We start from the raw sequence: 20864 nt of genomic DNA, 5'->3' as shown, positions 1-20864 counted from the left end.
AACTGCACTCTCTGGAGTTATGGAGCTCCATCCAATATGTTTGAAAAAATCTGTGACAGATTCCATCAGCACTGGACCTCACTGATGTGTACGTGAAGGCTCAGTACCATCAAAGCCTCACAGCAATGTTCCAGCACGATGGAAGTGGATTTGGAGTAAGACATTTAAAAGGAAACTTAGGTGGGATAAAGGCTGCAGTGGCTCCATGGCCCAGTGCAGGGGCGGGGCTTTAGACCCCCCTGGTGGACTCTTGACATTGAGCATGGTGACCTTAGGCTCATTTGCAGCTGCTCCGGAGCCTCCCAGTTAATATCAAGTTGTTGTCACAGTGTCCACTCTGGGGGCAGCTGAAAGGACTCAGTGCAGAGGGGCGTCCAAATATTTTTGGATGTGTACTGTTTATATAATTATTGAGTTTGAGGTAGATTCAGTTGAAGTGGAGTAGCGTATTAGCGTTCATTTTTAGGTTATTTTAATACTACACAACAGTTCCCATAAAATAACAAAAACAAAAACACTTTAAAATATTTCTACATCTAATGTTGCTAATGGCTCTTCAAGTATTTTTCCGCTACATACACACGAAACCCAGCAGTGACACAACCCAGCCAGCCTTTACAGGACAGCAGGGGGCGCCTCAGAGAATGGGATTATATTACATCGCACAATGTTAAAGAACAAGCCCATTTTTTCTGTCCTTTTTACCTTAAAATTTAACAAAAATCACAGTAAAGGAACTGAGCTGTAATCGTGTCTCGGATTTTTGTCTCTTGTGTATTTTTGTTTAAATACTTACTGGATGTAGCTGTGGGGTAGGGGAAAGGTTTAATATGTGTTTGCTGAAGTGATATATACTTTGTTTGTTTGTTTGTTTTCTACAGAGTTGGCCGTTCATGGTGTCGGGGAGATCAGATGAAAACAAAGAGATTTCTACAGCTCTCAGACTGTGTGGAGCTACAGCATAAACCTGTATTCATCCATCCTCTCTCTCTCTCTCTCTCTCTCTCTCTCTCTCCCTCCTTCATTTTGCTCTCTCTCTTTTCCTTATTTCTTTTCTATCTTTTCTATTTTGATCTCTCACTCTTTCATTCCTCCTATTTTTTAAATTGTTACCTCACTTGAAATGGTAGCTTTTATCTTTAATAACGTCACAACCTTCATGAATTTTTCTGCCTCCAAAAATGCATTAAAGGTGCAGTGTGTAATATTCAGTGGCATATAGTGGTGAGGTTGCAGATGGCAACCCAATGAATACCCCTTCCACAGCCCTCCCTAAACCCTCTTTCCTTAATTTGTATTCATTTTCTGTGTAAAAATGTGAACGGACCTCTCTAGAGCCAGCACTGTGTTTGTCCATTCTGGGCTTCTGTAGACAGGGTGTAGCATGGTGAGCGCAGCCTGATCCGTATGTGGAGATGAGGGACTCATTCAAACACACAGAAACACATCAGTTTGAGATACAATTTCTGCTGGTAGCTCCCCCTCAGTCTCACACACTGCACCTTTAATTCATTTTCAAGACCATTTTTTGTTGCTCACTTTGGAGATTTTCTGAGGTTTTCCTCAGATGCTAATCTCACGTGAACAGTCAGATCTGGCTGGAATTTGTTTTAAATGAAATAATATCATTAGAATTTGAACAAGTTCATGTTTATTTCCTGTTACTCTGTGTGTGTAATAAACACTAGGTGTGTGTCCTGAGCTCCAGGACCCAGGAGCTTTATTATTAAACCAATTCACTTCCTTCACTTTGTGTTGTTTTTAAAGCCATAGATGATTTATAATAATAGACATTACTCTTTTTAAAGTGCTGCCTGTTTAATATGCATGAATCCTCACTGTAAACTGTGTTTATTTATAAACTATTAATGTGGATTAAAATATTTCTATTCCTCCACAATCTGTTGCTATGACTTTTTAAAATGGGAATGTAGACAATGTTGAGATTATACTCTTATAAGGTTTAACATTAGATATCATTAGATATCATATATTAGAGCTTTATTCACTCAGTGTAAGGGTGTATACACACTGTTGGGCACAGTGTAGGGGTCAGGATGAGAGAGAGAGAGAGAGAGAGAGAGAGAGAGAGAGAGAGAGAGAGAGAGAGAGAGAGAGAGAGATGTAACTTGTCCTTGTTCTGAGGAGTGTGTGTCTCTGGGGAGGGCGGGGGTCGGTGGGAAAGCTGCAGCTGGACAGCTGTGTCTCAGAGCGGGGCGATGAAAACTCGGATCCTCTCTTTAAACTGTTCTCGCTTTAATTATCCCGCGAGTTTTTCCCAAGATCCGCTCCAGCGTCTCTCCACCCCCACGTCCCCACCTCTCTCTCTCTCTCTCTCTCTCTCTCTCTCTCTCTCTCTCTCACACACACACACACACACACACACATCACGCACCTCAGACCACAACGTCCTGTCTGTGAGACTGGACCAGAATCCATTACAAAGGTGCTCTCAGTATTTTTTATTTGCCAACAAAATATTAGCTGGCCGTGTTTATAAAATTGCAATATTATTATATTTCACATCACGTTATTTATTTTAATATTAATATTATTATCTGTAGTCACCGCGACCCTGAAATGGACAAGCGGAAATGAAGATGAGATGAGATTATTATCTGTGGTGTCAATGCCATCATGGGGCTTTTATTATATATTTGGGAGAGGCCTGCAATTTTAAAATTTAAAAAATAGTCCAATTCCAACATTTAGAGAAAACAACAAAAGAACAAAGCAAATGATGAGAATAATAAAGTATGAAATATATCTTTTACAGAGAATATATTACTTATTTATATCATTTTGTGTCTATTTTTCCCGACAGAAGAGGGCAGTGTTGCTTTAGCGTAAATTTAACGAGCCTTGGTCTTCAAGCCCGAGGCTTTTGAAAATGTGAATTTATTATAATAAATATAATAAGGTGATTTATAATAGAGTGATTTATTATATTATATTATATTATATTATATTATATTATATTATATTATATTATATTATATTATATTATATATGTTTGTGTTTTCTTCAAAGTGTCCCTCAAGAAAATGAAGTGGGATTCTTTGGAGCAGCTGCACATGAGTGCACGTTGTAAAAGCAGTAGATCTGTATTAAGCAGGTGGTTTTAGTGTTTCAAAGTGAAAACAACAAAAATTAAAATACGAGGTTATGTCTGACCCGAGCAGCGCTGGAGACTTTTGGGAAGGCCATTTTGGACATGTTGGTCACTCACTGCATTAACCCGCCGGTACCAGTAGGTGGCAGTGTTCACACACGGCAGAACATACCAAAAAGGACGGGTCTTCCAGGGCTTTGCTCTGTTTCTCTGTTCAAAACTGCTTTTGATTTATTTTAGGAAAGTTTTTGATCAAACTGAGAGTTAAATTTAAACAGAGGTCTAGGAGAGTTAGCAAGGAGTGATGTGCACTTCAGAAATAACAGGTAACTGATCTATTTTCACATTGAAACAACATTAGTTTATATTCACTCAGTATGAGAAGAGGAATAGGAATGGAGGTTGTGGGTTCGATTCCCGCTCTGGGTGACTGTCTGTGAGGAGTTGGTGTGTTCTCCCTGTGTCTGTGTGAGTTTCCTCCGGGTGACTGTCTGTGAGGAGTGTGGTGTTTTCTCCCTGTGTCTGTGTGGGTTTCCTCCGGGTGACTGTCTGTGAGGAGTTGGTGTGTTCTCCCTGTGTCTGCGTGGGTTTCCTCCGGGTGCTCTGGTTTCCTCCCACAGTCCAAAAACACATTGGTTGGTAGGTTCTGTTGGTAGGTTGATTGGCAACTCAAAAAGTGACTGAATCTGTGTGTGTTTCTCTGTGAAGAACTGGCGCCCCCTTCAGGGTGTGTTCCTGCCTTGCGCCCAATGATTCCAGGTAGGCTCTGGACCCACCGTGACCCTGAATTGAATAAGCAGTTACAGATAATGGATGGATGGAAATATATTAATATTTTGGGTTATTTTCAAGTAAACCATAACATAGAGAAATTCCACTGAAACAGAACATGGAATTAGAGCTTAAACATGAACTGAAAACTCTTTTCATGTGTTGGATGCTTTTATAATACTGAGTGGATCAGACACAGCAGTGTAGTTGGAGTGGTAAACATTAGCAAACACAATGTAATGTACAGTGGCAAGTGGCAGAGTGTACAGTGGAAAAGATGATGATGATGATAATGATGATGATGAGTGTACAGTGGCTTCCCATCACAGTTACAGTGTATTGGATGGGAAACACTGAATAGCACACCCTTGTGGAGCATGTATTAAACGTGAGTGAGTATGAAAGAAATGGCTCCTCTTGTGATTCAGTTTCCCATCAGTCAGTTTCTAATGAAATTCCAGAAGAGGCGTTTTCTGAGTTGAACGTACTTCATGATTCTGTTGTTTTCAGACATTAGTTCTTAAATCCAACCATTTAAAAAAAAAATTTCACAGACCAAAAGCACACTTGGAACAAAGAACTCTCCAGGAACAGGAAGTAATGGCGTTCCAAAGCCAACACTGGAGTTCTCTGAGGGTTTCTTTGTAGTTTATTCCAGAATCTTCAGCCAACAATTCCCAGAGAACGAGAGGCATGCTGAATTTGTTTAACACCCACTCAAGTCATTTCTCTTGACTTCTCTTCTTATCTCTTTTATTCTCTTCTCATATCTTCTCATCTTGTCTCATGTCTCATTATCTCTTCTGTTTCTCTTCTTGTCTCTTCTCTTTTCTTATCTTTGTTCTCTTCTCTTCTCTTCTCTTCTGTCTTTATTAAAGTTCCTGTTGTTGAGAAGGCCACAGGTGTGTATTTTCAGGTATGTCCTGTTCTCTTTGTTTGTGAATGGAGGCAGTGCCCTGTTGTTATTATCTCAGAGACACAATGGAGTTATTGTGTGTTTGTTGTGTTCTCAATGCTGTGTAACTGTTGTTAGTCTCGGGTTCCACTTTATTTCTCACTGCTTTACAAACACTGAAAAAATATTAAATTTAGGAAAATAGTCTGAAATCTAGTAGATCTCTCAACTGTCTCTGTGAGATCACTGTGAGCGTGTTGTGAGTTTTTACTCCTGTTTCCAGATGTTTTTACTTGTTTAAAAAATTTTACTTGAGTGAATGGGAAGTCTTTCTTTCTTTCCTTCTCTCTTTCTTTCTTTCTTTCTTTCTTTTTTTCTTTCTTTCTTTCTTTCTCCTCGCTCTTTGCTCTGTCTTCCTCTCTCAGTCTGAAACCCTCCCTGAGCCTTTTGTGTCTGAATAGTTCTGGTGTGTTTCCTGGGGGCGACTTTAAACCATTCATCACTGAGCCCCAAGATTCTGCAGATTGCCTGTGTGTGTGTGTGTGTGTGTGTGTGTGTGTTTATTTGTGTTTTGTGAGCGTGTGTGTGTGTGCTCGTGTGCTTTACCGTAAGAAAGAATTCTTCTCATTCTCTGTAGTGTCTCTTGAATATTTCTGTATTGTCAGCTTAATATTGTTGTTGTGTCTCATTAATATCTCAGTTGTGTCTCATTAATATCTCGATAGTGTCTCATTAATACCTTGGTAGTGTCTGTTTAATATCTTTGTAGTGACACCTGAACTAAGTTCATATGGAGAGATTTTGGAGACTGGAGCTTGTGCCTCCTACTGCTCAGATGTTTCTCCCAAGAAAAAGAGTGTCCCCTGTGTCTTCTCTTGAGGTTGAGTGGAAGTCTCAGTGATGTCTCATGCTGGGCTCAGTGCTGAGATAATCTCACTCCTGTTTATTTGCAGCTGAGCTAAAGACATAGCTCCACATTTTCTCACCAGCGCTCACAGCTCGCTCTGTTCTGTTGCTGGATGCAACCTCATCACTTTGATCTGGGCAAAATTGTCTCCCATCTCCTTTCTGTCTTACACTGTTTCCCTTGACAGAGGTTTAGGAGAATTAGCAAGGAGTCTCCTGAGACATCAGCGAGACGTGTTTGAGCTATCGTACCTTCCTCTGAGTAGTCATAGGCCAATGTGGGATTAACCCTTTACAACATCAAACCCAAGGTCCTAGGTGGAGTGAGAAATGGAGGAGTTGCTGTCTTTAGTTCGTCTCAGGGAGTGACCTCCTTTGTCCTGGAGCCTGAGGAAGAGTGAGACGAAAACAAAGGAGTAAGACACCTGCAACTTCTCATCAAACCATTCTCTTCCTTCACCTGAAAGTCAGAGCCCCCAGCGAAATCCACCACATCAAACACACGTTCCTCAGAGAGCCCCTCTCCACTAATGGCCCCCACCTCAGTACCGCCCCCTACTGTAGCCACAAGATTCAAACCACCGAACAGGAACAGGAACACTGAAGATGGGGATAGAGCGCCCCCTGTTTTTGAAGTTGTTGTGTTTTTGTGTGTGTGTGTGTGTGTGTGGGGGTGTGTGTGTCTAAAGTTACTGACGACAGTGTTTGAATAAAAGATGGCGCCCTGAGAGTTAATGAGTTAAAGTGAATGAAGGATGAGAGGATGAATTATAGACGAGTGGAGCGAGGGAGGCTGAGGTCACTCTGAGGGTTTGGATGCGTGTCCGGTTTCAGCGTGAGATTCTGCGTCTCCCATGAACACTGTCTTCAATAAGTCGATCAATAACCAGTCAGACAAACACCGTCAAAGACAATCACTATTTTAAGGAACACCTTTTTAAGGTGGATTAACCTAATGCACAAATTAGACATAAATAAATGGTGGTTTCATAATGTAAAGAAGAGTCAGTGGAGCTAAAGACTGATTGCTCCGTTAATTCTAAGGGATAAAGATAAAGATAAAATGGTAAAGGTAAATGGAGAATAAAGTTTATGAATACACGGAGCCTTAAAGGGAAAATCTGCAATTTTGGATAAATGCAGTTCTCTGTGGTTTTGTACATTCAGAAGCTAAGTGACATTTAAGGTGGAATGGTGTGTTTGAGGGGGAGAAAAGTACTGTTGTTGCTGTACGTAGTTGGAGTGTATCTTGTCTGTAAGTTATTATTCAATGTTTAATTTCCCACAGAAACTAATTTATAAACCAAGTAGTTTAGTTTTGAAGCTCTGTCGCTAATGCAGTTAGCTATCTCCGAGTTTGGAGACATCTCCTCCTTAAGTGATCTGAAATGGCAAATATAAGTCAGTGTTACCCCCCTGTGGAGCAGGAATAGAGCAACATCCTCATCTCAGTTTGTACTTTTCAGCGTTTGGAGTCTTTCCGTCGTTTAAAAACCTCCAGATGGCGTTTCTCTGCCGTGAGCAGAGAGAGAGAAAGCCTAGCATACTGGACCCAGACACTTTGTTTTTTTACCCATTTACAGACAAGGGCTTTGTAAACACATGAGCGCAAACCGACTGGAGAGAGAAAATACATTTACAGTTACAGTCCAAATGTTCTGGTCTGTGAAGCCTTCAGAATTTGTCTTTCCTGGTGATTCAGAGGAACTAAACAAAGCGGAGGTGAATCAGCTCGGCTCCGGAGAGCTGCAGGTTTCAGACGACTCCCGTGATTTGTCTGATCAAAAGAGACAGGACAGAGGTGGACGAGGGCCTTAACGGTGAATATGTCTCCGTCAGAAATCCTGTCTGACTTTCTCTCAGGTCAAAGGTCACTGTCAGCATAAGACAATGATTTTATCTCAGAATTTCAACAATTGTGAAATCTTTTTATACATTGGAGCTGGTATTTTTATACCTTTTTATACCTTGGACCATATTCTCATGAAGAGATTTGTAAGATTACTCCCCATGTTTCTAGATGTTTTAAACTTGTTTGTTCAAGAAAATATACAGTTAATTATTTTGTAGTAAATAATGGGATCCGTATCCAGATAAAGTTGGTGTCTGTGAGAGTGAGAATGTTTGTTTCTTCGTGTGAGTGTAGGTCTGTGTGTGTGTGTGTGTGTGTGTGTGTGAGAAAGAGTGAGTGTGTGAGAAGTGGACTTTCATCATCATCACTGAAGCGACTCCTCGATGAATCTCTGTCAATAAACTCATTAATCTTCATCAAACACCTGCCGCCAGATCCAGTCTCATTACAGACAGTGTGTGTGTGTGTGTGTGTGTGTGTGAGTGACAGTTTGCTTTGCCAAGTGTTGCGTGGTTGTTGTGTGTTCCTGTATTTCTCTACACTGCAGAAATGGGAAAGTATCTGTTGTTTTACTTGTTACTCCAGTGTTTTAATGACTTCTGCAAGTTGGTGTTACTGCTGGAGCTGTGTGTGTGTGTGTGTGAGAGAGAGAGAGAGAGAGTGGGTGCTGTTAACTGGGTAAACACACTCCTCTCCGCTCACTCATCCACAGCCTTTGATCTGTGTGGCATCCGGGGTCAGAGTGGAGGTCAGGAGCCTCCTGTCCATCACACACACACACACACACACACACACACACACACACACACACACACAGAGCTACTGTAGACCCTGTTCTCTGCTGTTTTATAAATGACCACAGAGTGTGTTGTTCCACCAACAGTGAAGGAGAAGCCTTCTCTCGTCCTCCCTTCCTTCCCTTGTTCTCTCTCTCCTCTGTTCTCTCTTTATGAGGAGGATAAGGCCTGCAGTCCTCAGAGCAGCTGGTGTGGGATAAAGTCCCCGCAGGTTTATATATACGAGAGTCTATAGGTTTTTCCACATTTCTCCACACACTTTAATTACTCTCTCAGCTGTGTGTCCACCCACGGACGCCTGCGTCCAAATATTTATGACAACCGAAGCTGTGTCTGCACCGGGCCTCCAGCCGTTTAGCTCCGTGCAAAACGTTTGAGTGCCTCACTCTCAGATTACACTCTTTTATTGATTTTCTAAGTGGAAAAAAATCTAAAGAGAAAAAAACTTTATATAAAATCATGTGCATTAGAATTTATATAAATATGTAAAACAAATACTTTTTGTATTCCCATACTCCATGGGAAAACATACCATATAAATCCACTGAATATTAAACGTCATCTTTTACTTTTACATATTGAATTATATTTCAAAATAGCATTCTTGGTGGTGTTTAGTCTTGTTAGCGTTTGCAGTGTTCCAAACAGGAACACGGATTAAGACAGACATGGTTTCATACCTCACACTCCTAAGGGACCAATCCTTTCAACTCAGGGGTGGGGCTTTCCTACTGCGGTGGAGAGGTGGGTAGAGATGGAGGTGTGAACTAGTTGCTTATTTATATAACAATGCCAACTCAGGAAAGGTTTATGGAGGTGTAGAGCTACAGTTTAGGAGCTTTTAAATCGTTAGAGAAGTTAGTTACCACGTTTAGCAAAGTCTTAAATACGAAAGAGAAACAGTCCCCAAAGCTCCTAATTTAATAAAAAATATTAATAAAACATGTTGAGAAAAAGTAAATGAGAAAACTAAAAAAATAAATAAAGGTCATGACTTTTATGTAGATTAGCGTCAGTTTGCATCAGAAAAGTGCTCGTTGTCTCTATTTTTAAAACGTTTTAAAAAGTTAGAAAATGAAAGTTATTTCGTTTAAATTATATTTTAGTGTCCATTTAATCTGAGAACATTGCTGCTTTGCGGATTGTTTAAGCCTGTGTTTGGTTTAAAGTAATACGTTTAAGTTGTTTTTGTTGCTAACGGTTTTTTTCACTCGGATTTCCCATATATTTCACATTTAACTTCAGTTTTTAGAGATTTCTGTCAGTGAACGACATCTTCCACGTAATTATTGTAAATATTTTCACTCTTATCTGATATTTCACTTGGTTTATTCAAGTTAATTCTGATTATATTTTTCGTTTATTACGTACTTTATGCGGTTTTTGGTCTCTCAGGTTCTATGCTGGTAATTCTCCTTAAATCTATGGTCAACTTATTTTTCAGTTATTTCAGTTTACTCGGGATTTCAACCATTTTGTTAGGAATCATACATTTTTTATATTGAATAATAGGCTTATTATTTCATCATAATTCTCTCAGCGTGTCATGTATTTCACTCAGGTATCAAAAATTACACCAAGTTTTGTTGTAGATTTATTTTAATTACTGTCATATTTTTATTTCAGTTATTGAAATATAAAATCTAAATCTGTTATTTTTTATTTTGCACTGATTTATTGCTTTATTTGACTAATTTATTAAAACAGTGCTCCACTTTATTAGTAACTCTCTCTGGATTTTCAGATTTTCTGAGTATTTCTGAGCAGAATGATCCAGAGAGAGAAGAACAGAGGGGTCCACTCTTTGGTTCCTGTGCTGAGAGACACTGGACACAGCCGGGTCACAGCGCTCTCGACTGAGACTCCAGGAATTTTACTGGATCTCAAGGTCAGTGCAGCGGTGCTGTCTGGTGGTGTGTGGGGCAGAGTGACTGATTGCTGCTTTAATTGCAGCAGAGTGAGAAAGGGACTGAAGTTTGTGACCGGTGCAGAGTTCTGAATTTCAGAAAAAAACAAAAAACGCAGCTGAAGTGTAAAGAGAAAGGAAAAGCCAGGACTTGTTTCTGTTTCTTTAGTTCATCTGATCCTCTGCCGGCCCATCACACGCATCCCGCCCTGTCACACGCACCCGCCCCGTCACCCATCACATGCACCCACCTGGGATTGTGGGAAAAAAAAGGTGAGGTCCTGCGATAAGATCAGCCCCTGACCTCTGACGTCCCTCTGGCCTTGCTCCATCTCTCTCTCTCTCTCTCTCTCTCTCTCTCTCTCTCTCTCTCCCTTTTTCTCTTCAACCCTTCACCTTGTTCTATTGCTTTCTCTTGTTTCTCAAACTCTATCTTTCTTACACTCTCTCTCTCTCTCTCACACACACACACACACATGCACACACACACACTCATTCTTTCCCTTTCTTCTTTTTCTTTTCACTTATTTCTATTTCTTGCCCTCTCTCCCTGTCTCTCTCTCTCTCTCTCTCTCTCTCTCTCTCTCTCTCTCTCTCTCTCTCACACACACACACACATACACACACACAAACACACACACTCATTTTTTCCCTTTCTTCTTTTTGTCTTCACCTATTCCTAACCCCCCCCCCTCTGAGTAACACACGGTGGCGCTGTTGAGTTGAATGTTGGTGTGTGTTGAGTGTCTGGTCGCTGCTCTTCACTGACGCTGTGCAGTTCTCACATGTTTTAGTGATTTCCGCAGTCTTCTGTGAAATTATGCAAATATTTTAGTCCTGTTTCCTCGAGTCTGGAGCTCCAATTAAACCCTGTCTGCTCCATTTTACCCCCCCCCCCCCCCCCCGGACCACCAGCTCGAACCTCACTGCCCTTACTCTGAAGCTTTAAAGGTGCAGTCTGTCACTTTTACCAGCCAAGCGTCACCCACAGCCATTCTGTTTATTGTTTTGCTGCGTCTCATATATCCTTTGACCTAGAGACTGAGATTAACCTTAAATGTAAGAATAGACACATTGCTTACCCAGAGCTGGAAGAACATTTAATAAAAAAAGAATAAAAAAAGATAATATACTTCAGTACTAAGTAAGTACTTTGTATTGTGAGGAATTAAGAGAAATTTGAACTGTTCATCACAGATTTCAATAAATGTTCTTTTTATTTTCTTTCTATATTAACAATTTATTATTAATTTAGTATAATATCAAATCAAACCAGTTATTTGTGTAGCACTTTTTACAGCTGATCATTTCGAGGACAGACAGAAATTTTAACATGAAATGAAAAACAGGTGAGCAAGCCAGAGGCAAAATTAACAATTAATAATAATACATTTATAATGCTTTTTCTTTCACTCTCTCTCTCTCTCTCTCTCTCTCTCTCTCTCTCTTCTCCAGGTGGTTTGTTTCTACCTGTCTGCTTTTTCGTCTGGAGGGTTCCTCTGGTGTGTGGAACAGTGGAACTGTGTTCTCTGGAGTGATGGGGTTCCTCTGGTGTGTGGAGCGGTGGAATTGTGTTCTCTGGAGTGATGGGGTTCCTCTGGTGTGTGGAGCGGTGGAATTGTGTTCTCTGGAGTGATGGGGTTCCTCTGGTGTGTGGAGCGGTGGAATTGTGTTCTCTGGAGTGGAGGGGTTCCTCTGGTGTGTGGAGCGGTGGAATTGTGTTCTCTGGAGTGATGGGGTTCCTCTAGTGTGTGGAACAGTGGAACTGTGTTCTCTGGAGTGATGGGGTTCCTCTGGTGTGTGGAACAGTGGAACTGTGTTCTCTGGAGTGATGTGTGGAACAGTGGAACTGTGTTCTCTAGAGTGATGGGGTTCCTCTGGTGTGTGGAACAGTGGAACTGTCTTCTCTGGAGTGATGGGGTTCCTCTGGTGTGTGGAACAGTGGAACTGTGTTCTCTGGAGTGATGGGGTTCCTCTGGTGTGTGGAACAGTGGAACTGTGTTCTCTGGAGTGATGGGGTTCCTCTGGTGTGTGGAACAGTGGAACTGTGTTCTCTGGAGTGATGGGGTTTCTCTGGGATGAGTTGGAGTGGTAAGTTTGATCCAGAACTAATCCCCAACCCTGACCCTCACTGATGATTATGAAGCTGAACTCCATCAGATCCTCACAGCTATGGTCCACTACAAATAGTGTAACCTCTTCACAGGGGAGTAGAGCCTGTAACTTTATTTCATATCAAAAGTTTCTCAGGAACAAAACATCCATATTCACATTTCACTGTCTCCGTCATCTCGGTTCAGCATGAGGGGGAGGGGGAGGGCACTGAGTGTGTAACCTGACTCACACTATTGTTTCTGCCCTGAGAGAGTCTCACACACACACACACACACACACACACACACACACACAGTTAATCTCTCTGTTCCCATGGATCTCTGCACACAGCTCTGTGCAGAGGAGCAAAATAAAGAACAAAGACTTTTAAAATTTGTTTATTCTAGTAATGTAATATCGCAGCATAAACAGTTACTCAGGAGGAGTTGTTGCTGCAGTATTTCTCAGTGGTTTCTATGGTATTTCTAGGTGATTGCTATGGTATTTCAAAGTGGTTGTTATGGTATTTCCCAGTAGTTGCTATGATATTTCACAATGGTTGCTATTAAATTTTTAGGTGGTTGTTATGGGATTTCTAGGTTGTCGCTATGGTATTTCTCAGTGGTTGCTATGGTTTTTCTCTGTGGTTCCTATTGTATTTTAAGTGTTTTTTTTCCTTTTATTACATTTCCAGTTGGTTGCTAAGGTATTTGTAAACAGTGGCTGTATTATTTTTATTGTCTTTGTGGTGTTGAATTTAGGGGGTTGTTAAGATGGTGGTGAATGCCTACGCGGTGGTTGCTACTTTATTCCAGTTGGTCGCTAGGATTTCCCTTTGTGGTTATGTGGGGTTTTATGTGATTGGTTGTTACTGTGGTTGTTAAGGTGTTAATATGCTGTTGCTAAGGTTTTGCTATGGTATCCAGGGTGGTTGCTAGGTGATGGTTATGGTATATTAGGGGTTTGTAAAGGTGGTGGTAAGGTCCTGTGCAGTGGTTGCTATGGTATACCTTTGTGGTTATATGGGGGTTGAAGTGATTAGGTGTCACTGTGGTTGCTGAGGTGTTGGTATGCTCTTGCTAAGGGGTTGCTATGGTGTCTCAGGTGCTTGCTAGGTTATGGTATTTTAGGGGGAGGCTAATGTGGTTGTAAGGTCCTGTGCGATGTTGTGTTGTGGAGGTTGTGGAGTTCCAGGTGGTTGTTAGGGTTCTACTCTGTGGTGATGTGGTGGTTTTGAAGTGACTGCCTGGGTGGACGTCAGGTTGCAGCTCTGGTGTTGAGTGAGCTCCACTTCACAGGGAGCTGCTTTATTTATTTACCCTCCGAGCGGAGCAGCAGTGCTGATAAATGAGACGGGGCTTTGGGGAACCCTCTTTCTTTCGGGATATTTACGTCCGAGAGTTCGGGATGATTAATTCTGTCCCGTGTCCAGTGTTTGGAGAGGCAGATAACATCAAAGCAGCCCACTGCGAGAGTTAAGAAAATACTGCACTGTGGGTCAGCGCAAATGAATCCACAAGGAGCTGACCATGCTCCCGTCCATATATTTTCCGCTCTGGACACTTAAAGGGCCAGTGTCCTTCAAAAACTCAAGGTGCTTAACATTCCTTCTGAAAGCAGGGGTCTTGGTCCCTCACTTACTGGAGTGTGTTCTCTCTTGTCAACATCTTGTCTAATCTTCTGGGAAAGCCACTAGAGGATGTGAGGGTTTGGTGGCATTCAGCCTTCACATAAATATTAGTGAGGTCAGGTTTCTGATGTTGGATGATAGTTCTCTCCAGTTCAGCTTCATTCAGAAATACTGGATGGAGCTCCCTCACTCAAGAGAACACAGTTCCACTGCTCCACAGCACAGTTTATACATCTGCGTCGAGCCTACACCATAGGCACTCATCTGTCCAGAAATTCAAGTACACGTTGCAGGAAAAAAATAACAAGAAGCGGGACCACGTGGGAAAAACGTGTCTCTTTCCTGGAACCTCATGTAAACTTTGCTCTGTTCCAAATAATGACCTACTTCCTAAATATTGCATTTTAAGTGTTTATAAAAGTAATTCTACTACACTTCATTGGGTGCTACATAGATTAGAGGGTATTTCTTCCTAAATTCACAGGAGAGTACAGATTTCGAGACAGGACAGAACAGAACAGGACGTTACATTTGATCAGGTCTGTCCCAAATTCATGGGACGGATTGGTATGTGTTGGTACAGAATGGGACAAGACAGAATCAGACTGAAATGGACGGGTGGATGTGTTATAATCAAGGCTACCTCTTCCTAAATTCACAGGAGAGGACATGATTCGGGGAGGAACGGGACAAGACGAGGCAGGACAGAACCAGAGGTTATTTTAGATCAGGGCTGTGTCTTTCTAAATTCACTGGACAGTACACGGTGGGTTGGTACGGGATGTGACGGGACTGAACAGAACTGGATAGGAGTTTATTTTATATCAGGGCTCTCTCTTCCTAAATTCATAGGATGGGACGCGATGGGTCAGTACAGAATGGTAAAGAGCAGAACAGGACAGTATGGTCCCGGATGAGAGGATATGTTATATCAGGGCTCTTTCTCTGTGAGTTAGCCCCAGTCCCGCGGTCGGTGGACCGGCCGTGTCCTCACAGTGCGGCTATTGATTCTATGTTTTTGGGTTCTTTGTTTTTTCAGGAGGAAAAAACCGAGGTTTAATGCTGTCCCTCAAAGCCCCGCTGCGTCATTAAGAGTAACGAACACTTCCTGAAGGGTGAGTCCTCCTTTATTCCTCCTCCTCCTCCTCCTCCTTCCTCCTCCGCAACTACTTATAGCGTCCGCTTAAGTATAGCAATTTAGATGAATTCGTCTCCTCAATGGCTCACTGTGAGCTGCCCATTGATGTGGAACTCTGGCTCTGAATGGCCTTTCCCATGCCCAGGTAACAGAGGGAACACCTGTTTCCCAGGTTACACCTGAAATTTTAGCAGAAAGACCCCCCTCCCACTGAGAGCCCCCACGATAAGAAGGATGGCGGAAACTGGATATGAAAGAAGAGGGGCCTAAAAACGGCTCGGTAGGAAATTATCCACATTTACAACAGACAAGGCCATTGATGATCTAAATTACAGTTAACAAGGATCATAATATATTATAAATTATTTTAAGTGCAATGTATAATTTATGTTGAATCCACATGAAGGTGAAACCACAGACACAAAGTACAGATAAAAATGTTTTCTGTTTTTTTGTATCTATTTATCTATTCTATCTATATTTTTTCTGTTATTTCTGAGATATTCAAATAAGCTGCATTCTCATTGGCTGTCCTGTTCTCATTGGCTGTATTGTGCAGCCTGGTCCCAGGATGAGTTCGTACATATTTCACGGAAAGACTGTTCCCAGGATTTCTACAATGTGCATTACTTACACCTGGCACATGTATAACGTGTTCTTAATATATTAGTGGATTTTCACATGAATGTCTGGCAACCCAGATGATAAGCCAGCATAAACAGGCTCATTCAGGGATTAAATTAGAAGTCTGTACTCACAGCAACGCAATTTGTTTCTCTGCCTTTACCTTGAGCTGACTGTTGTGGTGGAAATGCAGCAGAGGCCTGTGAATCGTCTCACATCGTCTCACAGTCCTTTCTCAGTTGGTGATACATCACCCTCTCCCTTCTGGGGGTCTTTATAATCCTCTGAAATGTCTTTGATGTTTACACTCTCCGTCCATATGTCACCGTAATGTCTGGGGCGGTGATATGAAGGTTGCGTACATTTTTAAACCTCTCTGTCTCTGAGATCTCTCTTTCGGCTCAGCCGAGCTTAAAGAGGAACAGTTACTGAGGGGCTGGTTGCTCACTAAGAACAGGAGAGGTCTCAGGATCCCAAGTTCTCTCTGAAATGAGTCCTACAGACGTGAGGAAGGTGGTGTTATATGTGTGCAACAGTTCTGCTCAAGCTCATGGATATTTTGAGTGAAGAAGGGTTTTGTTTTTTTTTGCACGAACTGGAATTTAATATTTTATACAAAAGTATTATTACTCTTAATAGTGATGAAAGAGAGATTTGATGAGAGACGAATGAGAGAGTAGGGTTTAGATCGTCTGGAAAATCTGGGCACTGTGGTGAATGTATTGAGATCTTCACTGAAACTCCATGTTTGTGGATGTTTGTTTACTACATCATTAGAACACAGCAGTGGTCTCTCACACTGGGTGAAAAGTTCATGACGAATGGACCAATAGAAACGCTCCAAAAAAACTGAGAAGAAAATCATTATACATTGGCTTCCATTGAAAGTTAAGAAGGTTTTTTTTCTGCCTGCTGTAAAGTTGCTATTTTTGAGATTCATGATTTTATGGGACAGTGAGGGTTAAATTATACAAACTAGAGCTGTAGGTGTTTATTTCAGTTAAGACTGATCCAGACTGAGAAGAAAAGGGGGTTCACTCTTTGGTTCCTGTTCTGAGACACGCTGGAGGTTCTGAGGCCGTCCCTTGACCACATCCCTGTCACTCAGGACTGAAGGAGCTCACAGAGCTCAGAGTTTGGACTGAGAAGGTGGTATTTTTTTGGGAAGGTTTTTCTCCGGAGGTGTCCTTCCTCTTCCTCTGTGTCAGGGGGAGTCGGGAGGGGGGATTTATGTGCTGATGTGTTGAAGGAGGAAATTTTAAGAGCATACACTGAGAAGTATTGATCCACTGAATCAATTAGAGAGAGAGAGAGAGAGAGAGAGAGAGAGAGAGAGAGAGAGAGTTGGGGGGGGATTAGCCTTTTACCCTTCCTGCAGACACTGAACCCTGATGGGCACTCACCAAGAACAGAGATATAATAAGATAACCTCTCTCTCTGTCTCTCTCTCTCTCTCTCTCTCTCTCTCTCTCTCTCTTGCTCTCTCTCTCTCGCTCTCTCACTCTCAGGGGATCTTTTAAAGATGCTATCAGTGAGTTCAGTCTCCATCTAATGCTGCCGTCCTGTCGCCCTCTGTCTGCTTGTGTGTGTGTATGTGTGTGTGAGTGTGTGTGTGTGTGTGTGTTTACATACACATGTGCATTGTCACTGAACATTAGAGTCCTGCAGAAAGCTAATTGTGCAGTATAGATGTAACAGAGCACACTGATTCATAACCACCCCCCAACCCTCCCAAAATAAACCTCTTGATCCTTGCTTTAAGATAAATAATATATAATAATGCTTTAATGTTGTAAACAGAGTTAGATCATTTTCATTGTGCACTACAACAGGATTCAGAGTGTTATTCCTCACAAAGTCTTCAATAACATATCATCGCTCTCCAAAGAAAATTATGTCTCTCCATGTTTGTGGTGTTTAGTTTACTACATGATTTGAACACAGCTGTCCTCTCAGTGTGAACATGTCATAAAGAATGAACCAAAAGAAATGCTCTTTAAAATGCTTTAAAATGAAATCTTTCTTATATTGACCTCCAATATTTTGGAGATACAGGTTTATTTCTGGAGAGTGTTGATATTTTTAAAGTATAAAAATATGAGTGTGTAAGGTTTATACAATATACAGTGAAATATGTTTTAACTGTAAACCGTAAACCTGCACTGTACCTGCAGTTTATTTAGTGGAGTGTGGTACACCTGGAGGAAAGTCAAAAGTTTAAGATACATTCATTTGTATAGTGCATTTTTCCATCTTCCATCCATCTTTATAGAAATCCAGAATTAAAACATCAACAGATTAACCCCAGGGGAGCTGCCAGCTGCAACAGCTGCAGGAAAAACTCCCCCGAAGCTGGAGGAAGAACCTCAGAAAAAAACTGAGACACACAGGGACCCGTCCTCCTCTGGTCACACACATTATTAACACTAGAGCTCTAATGCTGTGACTCTTTGTAGAGCTGCTAGTGAGTGATGAGGAGGGAAAGTGAGGTAGAGCTCTAATGCTCTGACTCTGTGTAGAGCTGCTAGGGAGTGATGAGGAGTGAAAGCGAGGTAGAGCTCTAATGCTCTGACTCTGTGTAGAGCTACTAGTGAGTGTTGAGGAGGGAAAGCAAGGTAGAGCTCTAATGCTCTGACTCTGTGTAGAGCTGCTAGGGAGTGATGAGGAGTGAAAGCAAGGTAGAGCTCCAATGCTCTGACTCTGTGTAGAGCTACTAGTGAGTGATGAGGAGGGAAAGCGAGGTAGAGCTCTAATGCTCTGACTCTACATAGAGCTGCTAGGGAGTGATGAGGAGTGAAAGCGAGGTAGAGCTCTAATGCTCTGACTCTGTGTAGAGCTGCTAGGGAGTGATGAGGAGTGAAAGCGAGGAAGAGCTCTAATGCTCTGACTCTGTAGAGCTGCTAGGGAGTGATGAGGAGTGAAAGCGAGGTAGAGCTCTAATGCTCTGACTATGTAGAGCTGCTAGGGAGTGATGAGGAGTGAAAGCGAGGTAGAGCTCTAATGCTCTGACTCTGTGTAGAGCTGCTAGGGAATGATGAGGAGTGAAAGCGAGGTAGAGCTCTAATGCTCTGACTCTGTGTAGAGCTGCTAGGGAGTGAGGAGGAGTGAAAGCGAGATAGAGCTCTAATGCTCTGACTCTATGTAGAGCTGCTAGGGAGTGAAGAGGATTGAAAGCGAGGTAGAGCTCTAATGCTCTGACTCTGTGTAGAGCTGCTAGGGAGTGATGAGCAGTGAAAGCGAAGTAGAGCTCTAATGCTCTGACTCTGTGTAGAGCTGCTAGGGAGTGATGAGCAGTGAAAGTGGGGTAGAGCTCTAATGCTCTGACTCTGTGTAGAGCTACTAGTGAGTGTTGAGGAGGGAAAGCAAGGTAGAGCTCTAATGCTCTGACTCTGTGTAGAGCTGCTAGGGAGTGATGAGGAGTGAAAGCAAGGTAGAGCTCCAATGCTCTGACTCTGTGTAGAGCTACTAGTGAGTGATGAGGAGGGAAAGCGAGGTAGAGCTCTAATGCTCTGACTCTGCATAGAGCTGCTAGGGAGTGATGAGGAGTGAAAGCGAGGTAGAGCTCTAATGCTCTGACTCTGTGTAGAGCTGCTAGGGAGTGATGAGCAGTGAAAGAGGGGTATGAGAAAACACCCCAGCTCCAAGTCATTATTATTTGATGACTCTTGTTTTTTTTTTTTGCGCACTATTAGCAAAATCACATGAACTCAACAAGTTTTTTAGGTCGTGAAGCTGAAAGAAATATTCCCACGGTGTAGAAAAATCATTGTTTAATTTTTAAACGTGCGAATCCGAGTGCAGACAGCTTTAACTGGAGCTCAGTGTTAATGCTCCACATACTCTGCTCCACAGGTCGACAACTGGGTCTTAAAACCTTGATTTGTGCCTCTTTCTCTCCATAACACCCCCAACCCCCCCAGAAAACTCCCACACAGTCCCAGCTCAACTCAGCACTCTTGGTCTTTAGTGACAGCAGATGGCTATCCACTCAGAGCCAGTCCACAGTACAGAGATATCTTAATATCCCTGTAGTTTCTCTTTAATATCTCTGTAGTGTCTTCTTTATATTTCTGTAACTTCTCCTTGATATCTCTGTTGTGTCTCCTTAATATCTGTAATTTCTCATTAATATCTCTTTAGTTCCTCTTATATATCTCTGTAGTGTCTCCTTAGTATCTCTAATTTCTCCTTAATATCTCTTTAGTTCCTCTGAAATATCTAGTGTCTCTTTCATATCTCTGTAGTCTCTCATTATTATATCTCCTTAGTCTCTCATTATTATCTCTGTACTATCTCCTTAATATCTCAGTAGTTCCTTCTTAAGATATATATGGTGTATACTTAATATATCTGTATTTTCTCCTTAATCTCTTTAGTTCCTCTTAAATATCTCTGTAGTGTCTCCTTAATATCTCTTTATTTTCTCCTAAAATCCCTGTAGGATCTCCTTAATATCTCTGTAATTTCTCCTTAATATCTCAGTGGTTCCTCATTAATATCTCTGTAGTATCTCCTTTATATCTCTATTTTCTCATTATTATCTCTGTTGTATCTCCTGATATCTCAGTAGTGTCTCCTGGATGGAAAGATAGTGGAGAATCTCATCATTCACTGCGTCACAACTCTGCTCCTGCGAGGAAATCTCTCAAGATTTGTGATGTCACTGTGAATGATGGGATTTTCAGGTCGTTGTTAAAACCAGAGCGAGAACAACATTGGGGTTCTTTAACCGTTCTTGGTGTTTGTTTTGTTGAGTATTGGAACGTAACTTGGGCAGTGGAAGGTGACATCAAGCGAGAACAGGAGAACATTAGAACACACACTGAGAACAGTGATATGATTTCTATTATTATTGTTTTATTGTTTACTGTAGGCTGAGTTTTTCTGAGGCTGTAATAAAGATGGTGTTGTTGTTGTTTGTCTCTGAGGGGGTGATGTTTTGGAGAGAGGTGGATCAGACTGGTGAATACTGTTCCCTGTTCCGACCGTGCTCCGAGGATAAGCGTCCGAGGGAGACGGTCTGGTGATGGAGGATTCCTTCTGGAATTCTGTTACGTGGAGTTATTGACAGTGTTTCCGTAGAGAACCAGATCGGTTTTGTCCGTGGTGTTTTCTCCGCGGTGGAGCCTCCAGAGTGAT

At 41.8% G+C, this 20864-nt stretch overlaps 1 protein-coding gene across 3 annotated transcripts in view; it reads left to right on the top strand.

The window, feature by feature from the left end:
* The first annotated feature begins 9514 nt into the window (after window positions 1-9514).
* The window catches only part of eya1 (EYA transcriptional coactivator and phosphatase 1), an 81964-nt gene continuing 70614 nt past the window's right edge, over window positions 9515-20864 (top strand). For all 3 annotated transcript variants that reach the window (XM_066673445.1, XM_066673121.1, XM_066672333.1), the window contains exons 1-3: window positions 9515-9624; window positions 10078-10221; window positions 15003-15078. The gene's annotated coding sequence lies outside the window, so the exon portion shown is untranslated. The remainder of the gene's footprint in view (window positions 9625-10077; window positions 10222-15002; window positions 15079-20864) is intronic.

Source organism: Hoplias malabaricus, chromosome 1 (genome assembly GCF_029633855.1).
Source record: "Hoplias malabaricus isolate fHopMal1 chromosome 1, fHopMal1.hap1, whole genome shotgun sequence".
Lineage (NCBI taxonomy): Eukaryota > Metazoa > Chordata > Actinopteri > Characiformes > Erythrinidae > Hoplias > Hoplias malabaricus.
The sequence above is the reverse complement of the archived record's forward strand: the minus strand, read 5'-3'. Positions and strand labels throughout refer to the sequence as shown.